The following is a 14,672-nucleotide window of genomic DNA, read 5'->3' as shown; positions in this document are numbered from 1 at the left end:
TGCTGCTGCCGAAAGCCACAGAGGTGATCCGGACACAGCACGGACACCACCCGCTCTCCCCTGGGCCCCGCGCACACCGGACCCCGGGGAAGCGCCGGTCACCCGCCAGCAGCTCGTCCCACAGCCCACGTGACCGCCAGCAGCCACTGCCCCTCCCGACGTGAGGAGCAGTGCGTGAGTGGGCGTGGTCTCTCGCCTCTGCCCGCCCACCGCCAGTGACGCCATCACACGCGCCAGGCGCCCCCGTCGAGGCTGCGCAGTGACGTAGCGCGCAGCTGGGCCGAGTGCTGTGGCGGCGCGCGCGGGATGGAACAGCCGCTGGCGGCGAGCGCGGGGCGCGTCCGCTCCGCTGGTGAGTGACGGGGACAGGGACCCCGCGGGCCCGGCCCGGCCCGTGCCAGGCGCGGCTGCTTCCACCGGCCTCTGGCTCGGCCTCGCGTTCCACCCCCCCACCCACCCCCGGTTTTCCTGCGGCCGGTTCGGAGCCCCCGGGAGCGGGTCGTGGCCCACACTCGGTTAGTGCGCCTGGAGCCGCCCGCCCTGCTCACCATTCCTTACCGGCGGCGCTCGCGGGCCTCGTTGCCGGGGCTAGTGCGGCCGCCGGGCCGGGGCTGGGGGCGCGAGCGGAGCGCGGCCTGGTCGGCAGTGCCGGGGCTGGCGCCGGCCCCGACTGTGCGGAGGCGCTGCCGTACCCGGCGGAAAATGCGAAGCCCCCACGGCCGCCGGCCCCTCCCGGTAGGAGCGGAGCCCGGCACCGGTGGGCGGAAACCTATGGACCGGCGCTGCCGGTGCGCGGGTCCTTTGTGCTGGCGGAGTCGGCTGTGTCCGACCTCGCTGACTGCTGAGCCAAGCCGGGGCTCGGTGTGTGCCTCACCGCTCCTTGCCCGCTTTCGCTGCCTTGTCTGAGCTAATGTCGGTACTAATTATTGTGCCGAGGGGTGAGTGAGCTCTAGTGGTGTCGTTCTGAAAATGAGTGAGCGTGTTAGGATGGGCACAGAAGAAAAAGAGGAGGAAACAAGTGATTGTATGAAGTTAAATGTCTTTTTTGCAAAATGGAACCCATTCATACTTCCAAAGCATTTTACGGTAATGGAAAACTAACTGACCTCTTTTACTTATAAAGAAAAATCTTACTGTTGTACAAGAAGTACAAAAGCTTGTATCACCGTAGCATTCAAAAGCTTTGATTTGGAACCTTGATCTGCCATATTGTGTGAAATGCAGACACAGAAGAGACCCAAGGGGTTTATGTTTTATTAGCTTAAATCCAAATTGGGTAAGTTCAGATGTACACTAATACTCCTGAGCATTTATGTTGCACAGGAGGTCTCCTTGCATGTACCTTTTATTTGTGCTGTACTGGACTTTTATTGCTCTCTGTGTCCCTCATTTTGGACAGCAGCTTAATTCTTTGGTGTGACACTGGTCACATAAGCATTCCTGTGTGAAGATATGCAGAGCACACCAAGGCATCTAATAAGCTGTGAAGTTTTGTCTGGAACAAAGCACTTTGTGGTGTGGCATCGTATTGTATGCTCTGTTATATGATCAAATGTTATCTGAATTCTTGGAGGCTTTTCCTCCTGGAGATAATCTGTTGGATTAAAGTACTCAGAACATGAGGTAGCTTCAGAGGCTGCTGCTGATTTTAAGTATGTCAAAGCTAGCAGAAACTCAGTATTTCAAATAAAAGTCAATTATTTTCTCTGAAGGAGAGTCTGAATCTGTAGTGCTGTTTTGTTGTTTATTAGATGTTAATAGGGTATTTTACTATTGTTGTTACTTTTGGCAGGTCTTTTTCCTCTACGAAGAAACTTTATTGCCAAGATTAACTCTGGAAGTGACCTATGCTACTGACTGCAGATGTCTGCAAGTGTAGAAGTTAATTTGTGTCTCATTCCCTCCCTGACTTTCCTGTTTCCTGTGGAATTTATACTTCAAAGTATTTTGAAAATCAGACCTCTGTTGAAGACATTTGGATTAATACTGTGAGCATATCTATGCAAAGAGATAAGCTAGCCTGAGCGATTTCAAGGTAGGTGTGCCTACCATCCCTTATAACAAATGGGAGGAGGGGGCTGTCTGATGAGAACTCTGGGTGTACATTTTCTAGATTCAGATTGATCTGCCCCATTATTCATAATTTAAGCAATGGGATATGTTCAGCAGGACTGTGTGAGCACCAGAATATCCAGCTGGCACTGTATGGAGGGTGACCTTGTGTGGACCTGCTGTGGGAGTATTCAGAAGATTTCTTTCAAAGGGGCTTCTGCTGAATGGCCTGAGCCTTCACTGCTAACCCAGTTAGATCTTAAATGCCACCAAGGTCTGTAGAGATTTTCTTCTTCAAAGCGTTTGACTCTTTAAGTAGTCACTGAAATGTACCTGGAGGGTAATGGTGGTTTCTCTATTTGGTTAGCTAAAACATTCAGATGAAGTTAGGAGAAACCTGCCTTGAACAGGAAAGCGTCTTCAGTGAAGGCTGGAAAAGAAGTAGGTCTTGCTTGCTCTCCTGGGCACAGGTCATAGCACGGTGGTCCTTTTGCTCTAGAAAGTGTCAGTCTTACAGGACAGGCTGCCTGTAATGTACAGTTCTGCAGAGCTGGATGTGCTTTGCTTTGTGACTGTGCAGCCTTGTCCCACGCAGGTAGCGGAAGATAGACCTGTAGCTATTTAAGCAGCACAGAAATTCACCAGCTTGCACAACTGTGTTTTACCAGAAGGCTTCTAGCTGTACTTTTCTAAACCTGGAATGAGGAAGTCTGCTGACTTCCTCTGTATAGGCTTAGAAGAGGCCAGTGTCCACTGATAACATCTGTTGACTCTCCTTTTGTAAACTACTTGGACATGGTTATCTTTCCTGTGATAACAGGCATTCATGCTGGCACTCCAGGGCAGTAGCTGTCTTACAGTTAACTGTGAGTTATAGTGGGAGGGAGCCCAGCATGAATCTGAGTCTTTGCTTGGTTTGGGGTTTTGTGGGTGTTTTTTTTTTTTGGTTGGTTGGGTTTGTTTGTTGGTTGGTTTGTGGTTTTTTGTTTTGTTTTGTTTTTTTAAAGGGAAACTAAGGTCTGAAAGTAGCTCCGGACTGCACCCTCGGTGTGCTCCTCTGCTCCACGAAGTGTGTTGAGCAGGCATACTTCTCTTAAAAGCTTTTATTTGTGAGCTCTGGTGACTCAGGCTGAGATGATACTGCAGGGACACAGCTCTAACCTACCTATCTGGCTAGCTTAGTAGCCTGTCAATGATGTTCCTACAGCAGGAAAGCAAAATGGACTGTATCTGCAATGCTAGTGTGAACTGTGATTGTGTGAGGTGCTGTGGTTGAGAACGGGATCCTTACCTGTGTAGTGGTTACTCCTCCTGTTCTTTCCCTACAAGCAGAGCAAGAACCAAGGGGTGGTAGTTTAGGGAATTTCTCTGCTAGGATTGTTAGTGCAGCAAACTTTCTATGTGTGCATTTCCCCAAAAAACTGCTGCCCTGTGAAAATTCAGCAACTCCTTCAGTAGCTCTGAAAACCTGTAAGAATGCAGGTTCCGTGTGTCCTTGACTGTGTGTCCCTAAGCAAAATATTACTCTTTATTTCCTTATCTGTTAGATGAGGTTGAGTTACCTTTGTAAAACATTCCACTTCATGAAAAGCATGATTTAAGTGTTATTTGCAATAACTGCATTTTCATGATTCAAATTCATATGACCAAAAGTCAAAAGTAATGTGTGGAGTGGCAAAAAAATGGGGTATAAGGTAAAGTTTTCTTTTAAGGAAATGGTCTGTAAGGTGAAATTGTGTACTTTGGGGACCATTGCCCTAACCTGCCTTATAGGGTGTCTTGGGTGTCAGAGAACATAAAAGGGCACCCAGATGTTGAGACAGGTGGTAGTGCCGTTGTTTCAACTTGTGTGATGGATTGTGCTAAGTTTGCAGATGCCTAATTACAGCTTCTTCAGAAATAAATTTGGCAAATTTGGGTATTTTTCAGATTTGTGTGAGCTGGTTGGTCTCCCTTAAAGAATTCCTCAGGAGTCTGTCTTTGTTCTGGAGTTGTTGGCTGTTATTTTCCTGGAAGTGAGTTGCCACGGTGATTATCCTGTTAGCAAATAAATGTGTGTTTCATGCTTCCAAGGTATACTAGCTTGGAGCAAAAAGACTGGCCTTTTCTTTGATCGGCTGAAGTCCTGCACCCATAGACACCATAAACACCATAGTGTTTGCAAATCGCTGCCTGTGGGAGAACACTGAACAAGCCCCTTGTGCTGTAGTGGGCTGTAGTAGTTAAGGACTTGTATCAGTTGTCTGTAAGGAGTAGTGAGTGTGTTACCATGAGTCTGAGCCTGAAGAATGGTTAAAACTGGAAATGAGAAAAGAGTGACTTATGACTGAACTTACCTGTTTCAGCCCAGTAATGGCTGACTGATTAGGAAGGTGAAAGTGCTGTTGGAAAGCAGTCCCTTCAAGGTGTGTGGTACTGTGATCCTTTGCCATGTTGGCTTTCAGTTGGGATAACCTCTAGCTCTGGTCTTCAGCATTCCTGTTGGATCTGGGGTGCTGTTTGTGCTGCACCACTGTTTGTTTTCATCCCCTTAAAGATGGGGCAGTGAGATGTGGTGCTGGCTGAACCTGCCTGTGCCAGTACTGTGACATGGGAGCTGCAGCTCGCTGCAAACCCCCTGCACGTCCATCTTCTCACACTCCTCCAGAAGCAGGTCTCAGAAGTGGGATTTGCCTTTGTCCTTGCTAGGGCAAAACGCAGGCTGATGTGTCTTGGACATTGATTCACATTCAGTTCTTTGCTGGGAAGGAGCATTAACCAGAAAAGCTTAGTTAGTTTGAGTTGAATACCTGTGGGAAGTTTGACTGTTTGGTCTGCAGTGTCCTGCAGTACAGAAGTGAGGGCTTGTTGCAAATGGTTGGGGAAGGAAAGGTTGTCACAGCTGCTGCTTGCTGTCTGCAGAGCAGCTTCCACAGTGGTCATGCTTTTTGCTGTGGGTGTTGGTTTTCAGATGGTTTATCATGCTGAAGAGTTAAGTTTTGGTTCTGGTTTACAAAAGCCCTTTAAATGCTTCAGGTGCTTTTCCAGTTTGTGGAAGAAAAGAATCCAGTGAGTTTTGGTTTAGTGTTGGTTTAACATCTTGGTGAGTCTCCTTCTTATCTTAAGGAGTCTGTTTGACTTGAAACAGTCTAAGAAAGCATTTTTTTAATTGTTTTTATTTTTTTTTAAAGAAAAATTTGTGTGTCACATGCATGACACTCCTGGAGTCATTTGAAGACATGGAGTGGTATTTAGGATCAGCTCAGATTTAAAGCAGTTATTGAATTTTGGGCTAGTGCCCAAAAGATGTCAGTTCTAACTATTAAACTCCACTGCTCCCTTGAACTCAGTACTGGCTTACAGTGTATTTTTGTCCTGTTAGAGAAAAGGAAATGGTTGATTGATGTTTCTGTTTGGAGTAGTTCCCCAGATAGGGAACTGTGTTTCTCATGAGATGGCATAAGAAAAATCATGATTTGAAGGCATCCTTGTATTCACTCCCTGCCACCCCCTGTGTGTTCATGTTAATTCACTGCCTGAGATGTTCTGTCTATGCTTTGCATAAAGATTGTGGTAAAGTATATCTGCTTAGTCCTGTTACCCCTGGATAACATGATGGACTGGATGATCTCAGGAGTGGATATCTGCAGGGTTCAGTGAGGCTGCACTTTACAACAGCTGTTGATGTGGCTGTTTCATGGAACCAAGTTCCCTACTCTGTGCCTTCGGCAGTTAATGCCATGATGCACCAGCAGGTCTGGCTCATTCTTAAATGCCTTAAGTAGCACTCTAAAAGAAAGCTGTCAAAATTCTGTAGTGAGGATTGTAATAAGTTGCAGCTGATCTTATGCATGTCCTTTGGTGGCAGCTTGGAGTAATTGATAGCTATTTACCAACAATTTGGTGTGAAAAATGGTGTTTCCTGAAACTGAGACTTGTGAATAAATTTGATCTTAAGTGGGTTTGACCTACAGTTTCAAAACAACTTCTTTCAAAGCAGAAATGCTGTCAGAAAGGAACCTATTGTGCAATAAAGGCAAAGATTGCTAACTTGTCTTGTGACCAGCTGCATTGTTGGTGTCAAAAAGATGTACAGTTATTACTCTGATTGAAGAAAGCTCATTTCTTGGGGTTTTGGAATTGGAGTTACTGATTACTTTAAGTTGTTGACATTCCTGTAAACAGCTGCTGTTGTGGCCCTTCAATACCCATCCTGTAACTGCATCTGTGATACTCAGCTTATGTTTGTTCTTCAACTTTTTTTGTGGGGGATGTCACTAAAGCAATGTTTGTTTGTCACCAGTGTGGCACCTTTACAATTCTGGTGTGGGTATGGCTCTCTTACAATGGCAGTTGCTAAGGAAGAGCCACCCTGAGGTCACATCACTTAGCTGCAGAACTTCCATTTAACATCTCCAGAGACTCTGGAAGAGGCAAAGGTGGCAATGAAAGCAAAGTTTAAAGCCACACCTAAAGGAAGGCTGATGTTCCAAAATCTGTGACTGCCTGTGCTTGAGAGAGAAGTTGAGACTGGTGAGCAGGTTGGCTCCTTCCTCTTGATTTCAGGTTTAGGAATTCTCTGGCCTCTGTTTATAGGAGGTAATTTGTTTAAATCTTCATTATCTTCTTTTTTTTCCCCCTCTTTTTGGTTTTAGCTTTTTTTAATCCATGTGTGAGATGGTCACCTCTAAAAGTGTTCAAATATTTGTTAATGTTAATAAAAGTCCACCTGGAAAAAGTAATGGAGGAAAGCTTCCTGAGACTTGCTGCTCAAGCAATCTCAATCTTCTGAGAACTCTAAGAAATTAATTGATAACTGAATGGTTGAGGGAAATTGTGAAACTTTGGCTTGGGATATGCTTAATATGATTGGGAATATGGGCAGCTTGCAATAAAAATGTAGGTCGGGGGAAAACTTGAAAGTGAACCATGAACATAACCTAACATTGCCTTATTTTGTCTTCATGTTCAAATACTCCCTTAAACATTCACTTAAGTAAACATCAGACATTTGTATGACTAAATAGCCACCCTGTATACCTGAGTACAAGCTGGAGCCCTGACTGGCTGGAAGGATGCCTGTAGAAAGTGACCCAGGAGTTCTGGTGGACAGACAAGATGAACAAGAATTCTGTGAGGAGCCATTAACATGGGTCTTGGTTTTGGCTCTGATTGTGAGCCTGCATCTCCTCAATGGTATGTAAACTTAAGCCTCATTTCACACCAGTCTGCTCCCTTTTGTGCTGCTTTAGGTAAAGATTTTGTAGATAATTTTTTTCATGTGGACTCTGCCATGAATGTGGGAGGAAACATTCTGATTTTGGCTGAGGCTTTAAACGTATGACTGTTTGATTCCCATTGGCAAGCAAGTTGTCAAGCCCAGTTTCGTTATAGCAGAATCACCGAGTTTGCTGTCTTTGTGCAGTTGGATGTGGAGGTGGATATTGAAGACCATATTTGTGTGTGTGGCTGCTTTAGCTATGCTATGTTTGTGCAATTAGCATGTGCTCTCTCTAAAAAGGCGTAACTATTAGGAGGAAAGAACAATAGATGAGCATCAGCATTTTTTTGCTTGAGTCTGAAGAGTGTAGGCCTTCACTCCTTTTACAAGCCTTCTCAAGACTAGTCATCTGAAGTTGAATAGATCTCACCTTCCAGTAAAATACTCATGATGTCCATGTAAAAAAGGTGACTCAAAGTAAATATGGAGCAGTGATCACACTTCTGGTATAACAAAACTTACGCTAGAAAGGTCCCACATTAGTGCACAAGCAGGGGAGGAGATTTGGAGAAGTGGCTATAACGAGTCAAGTTAAAAACACATCATGCCTGTATCCTGTTTCTGTTGGCAGCTGGTAGCAGATTCTTAGGAATGAGTGTAGGTGAGGAGGTGTGGATAGAGTAGTCTTTCTGGTAGGTCCTCCCAGCCTGTGTCAAGTGTTGACAGTGTTTAATGGGCAAACAACATCTTGTTTGTAGCCCTGCAGGAAGGGACTTGCTCATGCTTAATTAGAAAAAGCCATTTAAACAAATCAGCTCCAGATTACTGTTATACTAATATGAATTTTTCAGAGTTGCACTTAATTAAGAGCTCTCTGGACCAGCTGACTTGAAGGATCAGGAAGGACAATTTTCTTCTTAAAGAGCAGGATGAATCTACTGTATCGTGAATATGAAAGGCATCTTGGAAGTGGTAAAGTGATGTACGCCATGGATTTGCTAGTGAGTGCTGTTAGACAAATTCAGATTAGAAGTTATCTTGCCTGTTTTGTGTTATGTTTTAAGCAATACTAACACAATGAGCTGTCAGGTTTTGCAGCCTGCAAGCAGGTTTCTCCAGTGACAGCGGTCTCCAGAGCTTTTCAGGTATCCCTTTTAACAGTAGAGAGGGAACTAGCACACGAGATGCATATTGCTGCTTTTGAGTCTGAGTTTTATGTCTGTGTGGAATGGTTAAGGTGCACTGTTTAGGGCAGATGTGTTAAGGGTCTGGGTTGCAGTGTGGGGATGTTAATCAGTGTTTGGATTAGTAGACTTTTCCCCATTTTGGGACTGAGTATGGTTTGAATCTTTGTAAACTGTTTCAAGTCAGACTTCTACTTTGTAACTCATTTAATGCTAAACATCAGTGGAAGGCTTTCATGTACCTAATACCAAAACCACCCGAATCAATGGGGAAAGCATTGTGATTTTGCTGAGGTGAATTGAAACTTCTTTTGATCTGTCTTTTAGTCTCAGTAAGTTGAGTCAACATTACTGAAAGATCAGAGAATTAATACTGGGTTTGAGTCATCAGGGGGAGTATTTTACCACTCTGTGCCAGGTTAGTTCTACTTTCTTCTTTCACAAGTCATTGTAAATGTGATACTTTCCAAAATTCAGGGCTAAAAGCACATGTTAAAATTGCACATAGTGTGGGTTGGTGGTAGATGGTATCTTTCTTTACAAGCTTGCTAATTTAACTTGCTTTAACCCTCTTACAACTCCAAGCCTGGAATAAACCTTTCTTTGAGAACTAGAGTTGCTAAATCTTGACAGCTTCTGTGCTGGCCTTGTCATAGCTGAATCTGCTAGGAGTTAAAATGAGAGGCCATCTCTTGTTTTTATGACTAGCATGCTTAAAAGTCTCTGTAATGCCTGAAATAGCTGCAGCATAACCTTTTGTCATTCCTTGGGAGTAGAATGAAAATATCTGTATTTCCACTTTGCGGTTCACTTGTTCCCAACATTTGAGTCAGCTTTAACACAATGAAAGTGGCAGCATCTCCTGGCAGACAGGCAATGAGGATAAGACCACTTTTGATCTCTCCCCTGCTGTCCCTTCCTCTTCCTGGAAAGGTCCTGCCAAAATGTTTGGCATACCCTAGTAATGTTGGATTTTCCCAGATGCTGGAGAATCTCATGCAGATAATGCAAATGTTAGTAGGAAAAGTGGATAGTAGGAGTGCAGATGACCACAGAAACATCTGAGATGCTTCAAGGAATTAAATCTGTTTCAGTGGAAGATTTCTTTAAAGAGGGGAAGCAAAAAGAAGTTGAAGGTAGGCTTTTCCTGTTGCTGTACTGCTCTGAACAGGCGCAATATGGGTTCCTGCCACTGAAGGTGTACCATAGCTGGTCTTACCCACATTAATGAAACAGTTGTATGTGCTGTGGTAAAATTGGAATGTACTTCTGCTGCTGTATATCCCTGCAATGGTGAAAATTGGTAAGGCAGGTAAGAGTTTCTTCAAACAAGAAACTGTGGCTTGATTTGGCAACAGAATCATAGAATCATAGAATAGTTAGGACTGGAAAGGACCTCAAGATCATCTAGTTCCAACCCCCCTGCCATGGGCAGGGACACCTCACACTAAACCATATCACCCATGGCTTCATCCAACCTGGTCTTGAACACTGCCAGGGATGGAGCATTCACAACCTCCCTGGGGAACCCATTCCAGTACCTCACCACTCTAACAGTAAAGAATTTCTTCCTTATATCCAATCTAAACCTCTGCTGTTTAAGTTTTAACCCATTCAACAGGACTCAGTGCTTAAAGCTGCACTTTAAATCAGGCATCTATAGGCATGCATCTAGTGAAAAATGACTTGTTGCTAATGATAATGTTAGTCTGTACCCCTGTCCTCTAATCCTAGATAAGAGAGATGAATAAAGAGCTTGTGGAAGACCCAGTATTTTGCATATTTGCTTGCTATGTCCTCACTCTTTTCTCTCAGGGAAGGTAGTTTATCTGTTTACAAAATGTGGGATTTGAACTGTAAATGTGCAGTTATTCTTGTTTTGATGAATCTTGGCTGAATCCCATGCAAGTTCCTGGTTTTCCAGTTACTGTGGCCATAGCTTCAGATGTGAAGTTTTTGATAACACCATTTTGGAGTCATGTGCCCTGTCTCACCACTGATTCCCTTCTTTAGCCGTATACCAAAGCTGTTCTAATCAGCAGTGTGGTCAGATTCTTCCCTCAGGCCCATTTTCCTTACAGGCTGAGTTATTTTTTGTGTGGGTGCCATGCTGTGGGACTGAAAATGAGCCACAGAGCGCAAGAGAGGTTGGAAATTCTTTGAATTGATGTTTCTATTGTACTCCTCACATTTGTGGAAGGTCAGCCTTGGTTCCCCGCTCGAACCTGGAGATGGGCCCTTCAGATGTCCTACTCCAGTGGAGCACTGGATCCAGGATATGCAGTGCACTTACTTGGTAGGGCATGTGAATATGGTTAAAGCTTTTTTCCTGTTAGCGGAAAGCAGAGATGTTCATGAGGAATGCTGCAGTTTGGCTATTTGTGAATTTGCTTTCGAAGATGGGTCGGTGAGGATGTGGCTCTTCTGAAACCGATCACTGAATCAAGTGGAAGTCAGCTGGTGGCGAATTGCACAGCTGTAAATTGCAGCCTTGTGTAACTTCTTCCACAGGACACATGCTTGTGGTGGATGCAGTGTAAAACTACTACTTTTTAATCCATCTGGTTAGAAAGAAAGTCTTGCTAATGGGCAAGTTCCATCTTCTGTCTGGTAAAACAGATGGTCTTTATAAGAATTCTTTGTATACCCAGCTCCATCAAATTTGGTTTTCTTCTAAAATGCCTGTGGGCTGCACTTTGTGCTGTCACTGAACTTAAGTACATGCACAAAAATTTTCCTAGAAAATGCATATAAAGAATGTAATTGCAAATTTTGGCAAATTGGAAGGCTCCAGTTAAACCTTTCTTTAATCTTTATCTTTCTAGAAGGACTGGTTTTGTTTGTTTGCTGTAGTAGTGTTGTAGTAGGAGTTTTGTAGTAGTTTTGTAGTAGTTGTAGTAGTAGTTTTGTAGTAGTTGTAGTAGTTTTGTTTGTTAGCTTGCAAGTAGCCTTTTCCAGGAAAGGGTAGTTTTAAAGTGGTTTTGGTAGGTTCCAGGTATAGTAGTGTACACTGTTACATCAGAAGGTAGCAGCAGTGAGGAACTGTTTCAATAGGATATGGATCTGAGAAGAGGCTGATGTTGAAAAATCACCTTCTGGTACCTCTCCGAACATGCTACCTTTGCTCATGCAAGCATGTGAACCATTAATGGATGGAGTGGTAGAAATGGTGAATATGTTTTGGTGTGCCGAAGCATGAATCTTCTGCTGATGAACCCCTTGCAGTGACCATTTGTTGATGCATCATGTGCAGCACACCCCTAACAAACAAGTGGATAGACCATGGAGGTGTATTTTAGGCTTGTGAGGATTCTAGGAGGGCGATTGTCTCATATTTTGTATGGGCTTAGACATAGTGCTGGTTTTGTCCCCGAATATCTTAAAAATCTTAAGTTGCTCCTTGGTGATGACTGTGTAATTCATACACAAGTTCTCTACTAGCCTCTCTTACTTTATTAACAATGTGCTGGTGTGAGTTTTTGTGTTCTTTGGTGTTCATACAACTGGTTCATTGTGTAAATGATGGCATTAATATATGAAGAATTCATTTATAGTGCATGTGTCAGTTGACTTAATCCTTTTACCAAAAGAATACAGTTGGCTACCTTTCTAAAATTCATCAGCTTGGCCCTCTGAGCTTGTGTTATTCTTAATGTATATCTGTACACCTTGCCTTCAAAAGAATGCAAGTGTTTTGCTTCATTATGAAGTGTTTTAGTAGAGCACCTTCACTGATATTACCCTCAGTGTTAATCCTTTTTTCAGGTAGCTGGGTTGTTCATACACTGTGTATAGGCAAACATTAGGCACAGAGGCTGACTTGCTCAAGGTCTTCTGACAAGAGTGACAGAGCTGGTTTAGCCCAGGATTTCCATTCTCTCAGCCTGTTCTTTATCCACCAGATTCTGTTCCTGCTGAATCTGTGGTGTGAGAAGAGACAGCAAGGGTAGCAGAGATGGCATCGTTCAGCTGACTTCCTTCTTGACTTCTTGGTAAGTTGGGAGTAGGTTGGAGGGTTTAGGGAAATTATTAGGCAGAAATTGGTAAAACCTGTTCTACGATGTTGGGTTTGCTGTGTAACACACTACAGCTGGCTTAAAAACCAGGGTGTAGGTCTCTTGCTTTGCCCTGTGACCCTTGTTCCTATTAAAGTGGCAGTTTCTGTCCATCTGGTGCGCCCTTTCTCAGTGTACTGGATGGTGTGGACTTCTTTTGCAGAGCCTTGTGGATTAATTCAGTGAATTCCTGCACATGCCTCCTGCCATTCCTTCCAGTTTCATCAGAAGTAGCTGGCTTCAGGCTGCTCCACTTTTCTAAAATCTCAGATGCAGAACATCAGCAGAAGTTTGACTTGTTTTACACATACCTGAAGGTGTTTCACACACACGCCCCCATCTCCTAGCTGCACTATTTAATGTGCTGAGTCTTTCTGGTTTTGCCTCTGCTTGCTTTTATCAGACATACTCCATTTCTGTTCTTCCACAGAGTATTGTCAGTGTCGGGTTGTGGCCAGGTGCCAGCCTTCGTCTGCTGTTTACCTCTTATTGCTGTTTTTTCTTTTGGACTTCACTAAAATTCCAGTAAATGTTTTCTTGGGTGAATTTTGGAGAAGGAGGAAGAAGAATTATGTCTTGAAAACTACACTCATCCTTTCCATTAACAATAGTACTGTTTTCTGTTGGTTCCCCCCCTCCCCCGTTATGCCATCTTTCTTATGTTCTTTGCATTAATTATTTCTTGTAGGCCTTTTTCTTCCATTCTTGCCCAGTTCTCCACTCTGACTTCTAAGAAATTGTTACAATACCTAAAAATATCTGTTGTAATGGCCAAATGTACCCGTTTCTCCAGGTGTTGGGTAGATGTGCCACTATCCAATTGCTTTTTTTGGGTCAAGTTACTTACTCTCACTGTTGTCTTCCTCCTTGAATGTTTTCCAAGCTGCAGTCCTCTTGAGTCTTACACCCATTCCGGTTTCTTTTGAGTTCTTCTTTCTGACAGGCTTGGCTGTGCACACCCAGAGCTTTCTGTCCTTACTTGCTCTGCTGCTTCTTGCTGCTGAACAATGAAGCTTTTAAAATATCTTAATCTTCCTGCAAATACAAATAATTCCTAGTGTTCCCAGTTCCCATAATTTTCCCATGGTTTTCCAGTGTGTGGCTGTTGCCCCTGTAGTTTTTTTTCTCACTAAAATTTTTGCCTAGATAGGGAATCCATTTTGGGATGAATTTCTGAAAATAATATGGGATTTCCCAGACTAAGCTGGGCTATTTCTTAATGGAAATGATTCGTAACCTGAAGCAGCTAAAAATTGGTTTTCTTTTGCCATACAGGAGGAATGACAAGCATCTCCTACCTAAAATCCTTCTAACTGTGGACTACAGCTCCATGATGAGCTATTAAACTGAGCTGTTTATGGAATGTGAGGGTTCCTTGGGTAATTGTACTTCAACATGGACATTAAGATTTGGAAATGTTCAGATACAGCATAAATAATAGGTATTTGAAACATTCTACAGAAAGGCAGGATCTTTTTCTTTTGTTGAAAATTGTCTTTTTCTTCCTTATTTCCACAGTTCCGTACTGTTGTAACAAGTACTGCAATTGCAGTTAAGTCAGCTCTGAGCTGGGTTTCAGTGGTAACTTGAGAGTTTACTTACAGAGAACTGTGGTTTTGAAGGGGAATTCATTAAGCTGATGTATTTGATCTGAGTAAATGGCTCTGCAATAGGGCCATTATATATGCAAAAAACAGAAGGCTGTGTTTACTCTTCATAAGTACAGGAAAGGGCTGGAATTTTTATTAGCCCAGTGCAGTAGCTTTGCAAAGCTCAGGAAAAAGTAGAAAGGCTCTGAAGTGATGTTGGTGGCACCCGGTACACTCAACAATACCTCTGGCTCTGGGCCTTGCTCTCCACTCACACTGCTGCAGAAGTGTGGCTTCTTCTGTGTTGAGATCTTTGAAAAAATGCCTTCATTCATTTTTCTAAGTTCTTCATATCTGCTGTCATCACGTTCTCCATATCCTAGCATCCTGCTCCAGTGGTTCTCAGCAATGGTCTCTTTATCTCTGCTGTCTTGGAGGTGGGAATCTGGCATGTAATAAAATGGTAAAACTGCCCAGCTGTGCAGAGGCTTGTAGTATTCGGAGTGCTAATGTACTGTGAAATTTGTTTCAAGAACTAGTTGAGTAACTGCTCACCTTTGTGTTTCAGAATAGCGCAAGAGTCTGGCTGTTG

General features: G+C 43.6%; 1 protein-coding gene across 4 annotated transcripts in view; it reads left to right on the top strand.

Moving 5' to 3' along the window:
* Positions 1 to 244: 244 nt before the first annotated feature.
* The window catches only part of TMCC1 (transmembrane and coiled-coil domain family 1), an 86,641-nt gene continuing 72,213 nt past the window's right edge, over positions 245 to 14,672 (top strand). For 2 of the 4 annotated variants that reach the window (XM_031046067.2, XM_031046062.2), the window contains exons 1-3: positions 245 to 352; positions 1,793 to 2,035; positions 12,339 to 12,428. The gene's annotated coding sequence lies outside the window, so the exon portion shown is untranslated. The remainder of the gene's footprint in view (positions 353 to 1,792; positions 2,036 to 12,338; positions 12,429 to 14,672) is intronic. The other 2 variants (XM_031046068.2, XM_031046063.2) reach the window with 1 other exon arrangement.

The sequence above is a fragment of the Melopsittacus undulatus genome, chromosome 9 (assembly GCF_012275295.1).
Source record: "Melopsittacus undulatus isolate bMelUnd1 chromosome 9, bMelUnd1.mat.Z, whole genome shotgun sequence".
In the NCBI taxonomy this organism is placed as follows: Eukaryota; Metazoa; Chordata; class Aves; order Psittaciformes; family Psittaculidae; genus Melopsittacus; species Melopsittacus undulatus.
This window is presented reverse-complemented; position numbering and strand designations above follow the sequence as displayed.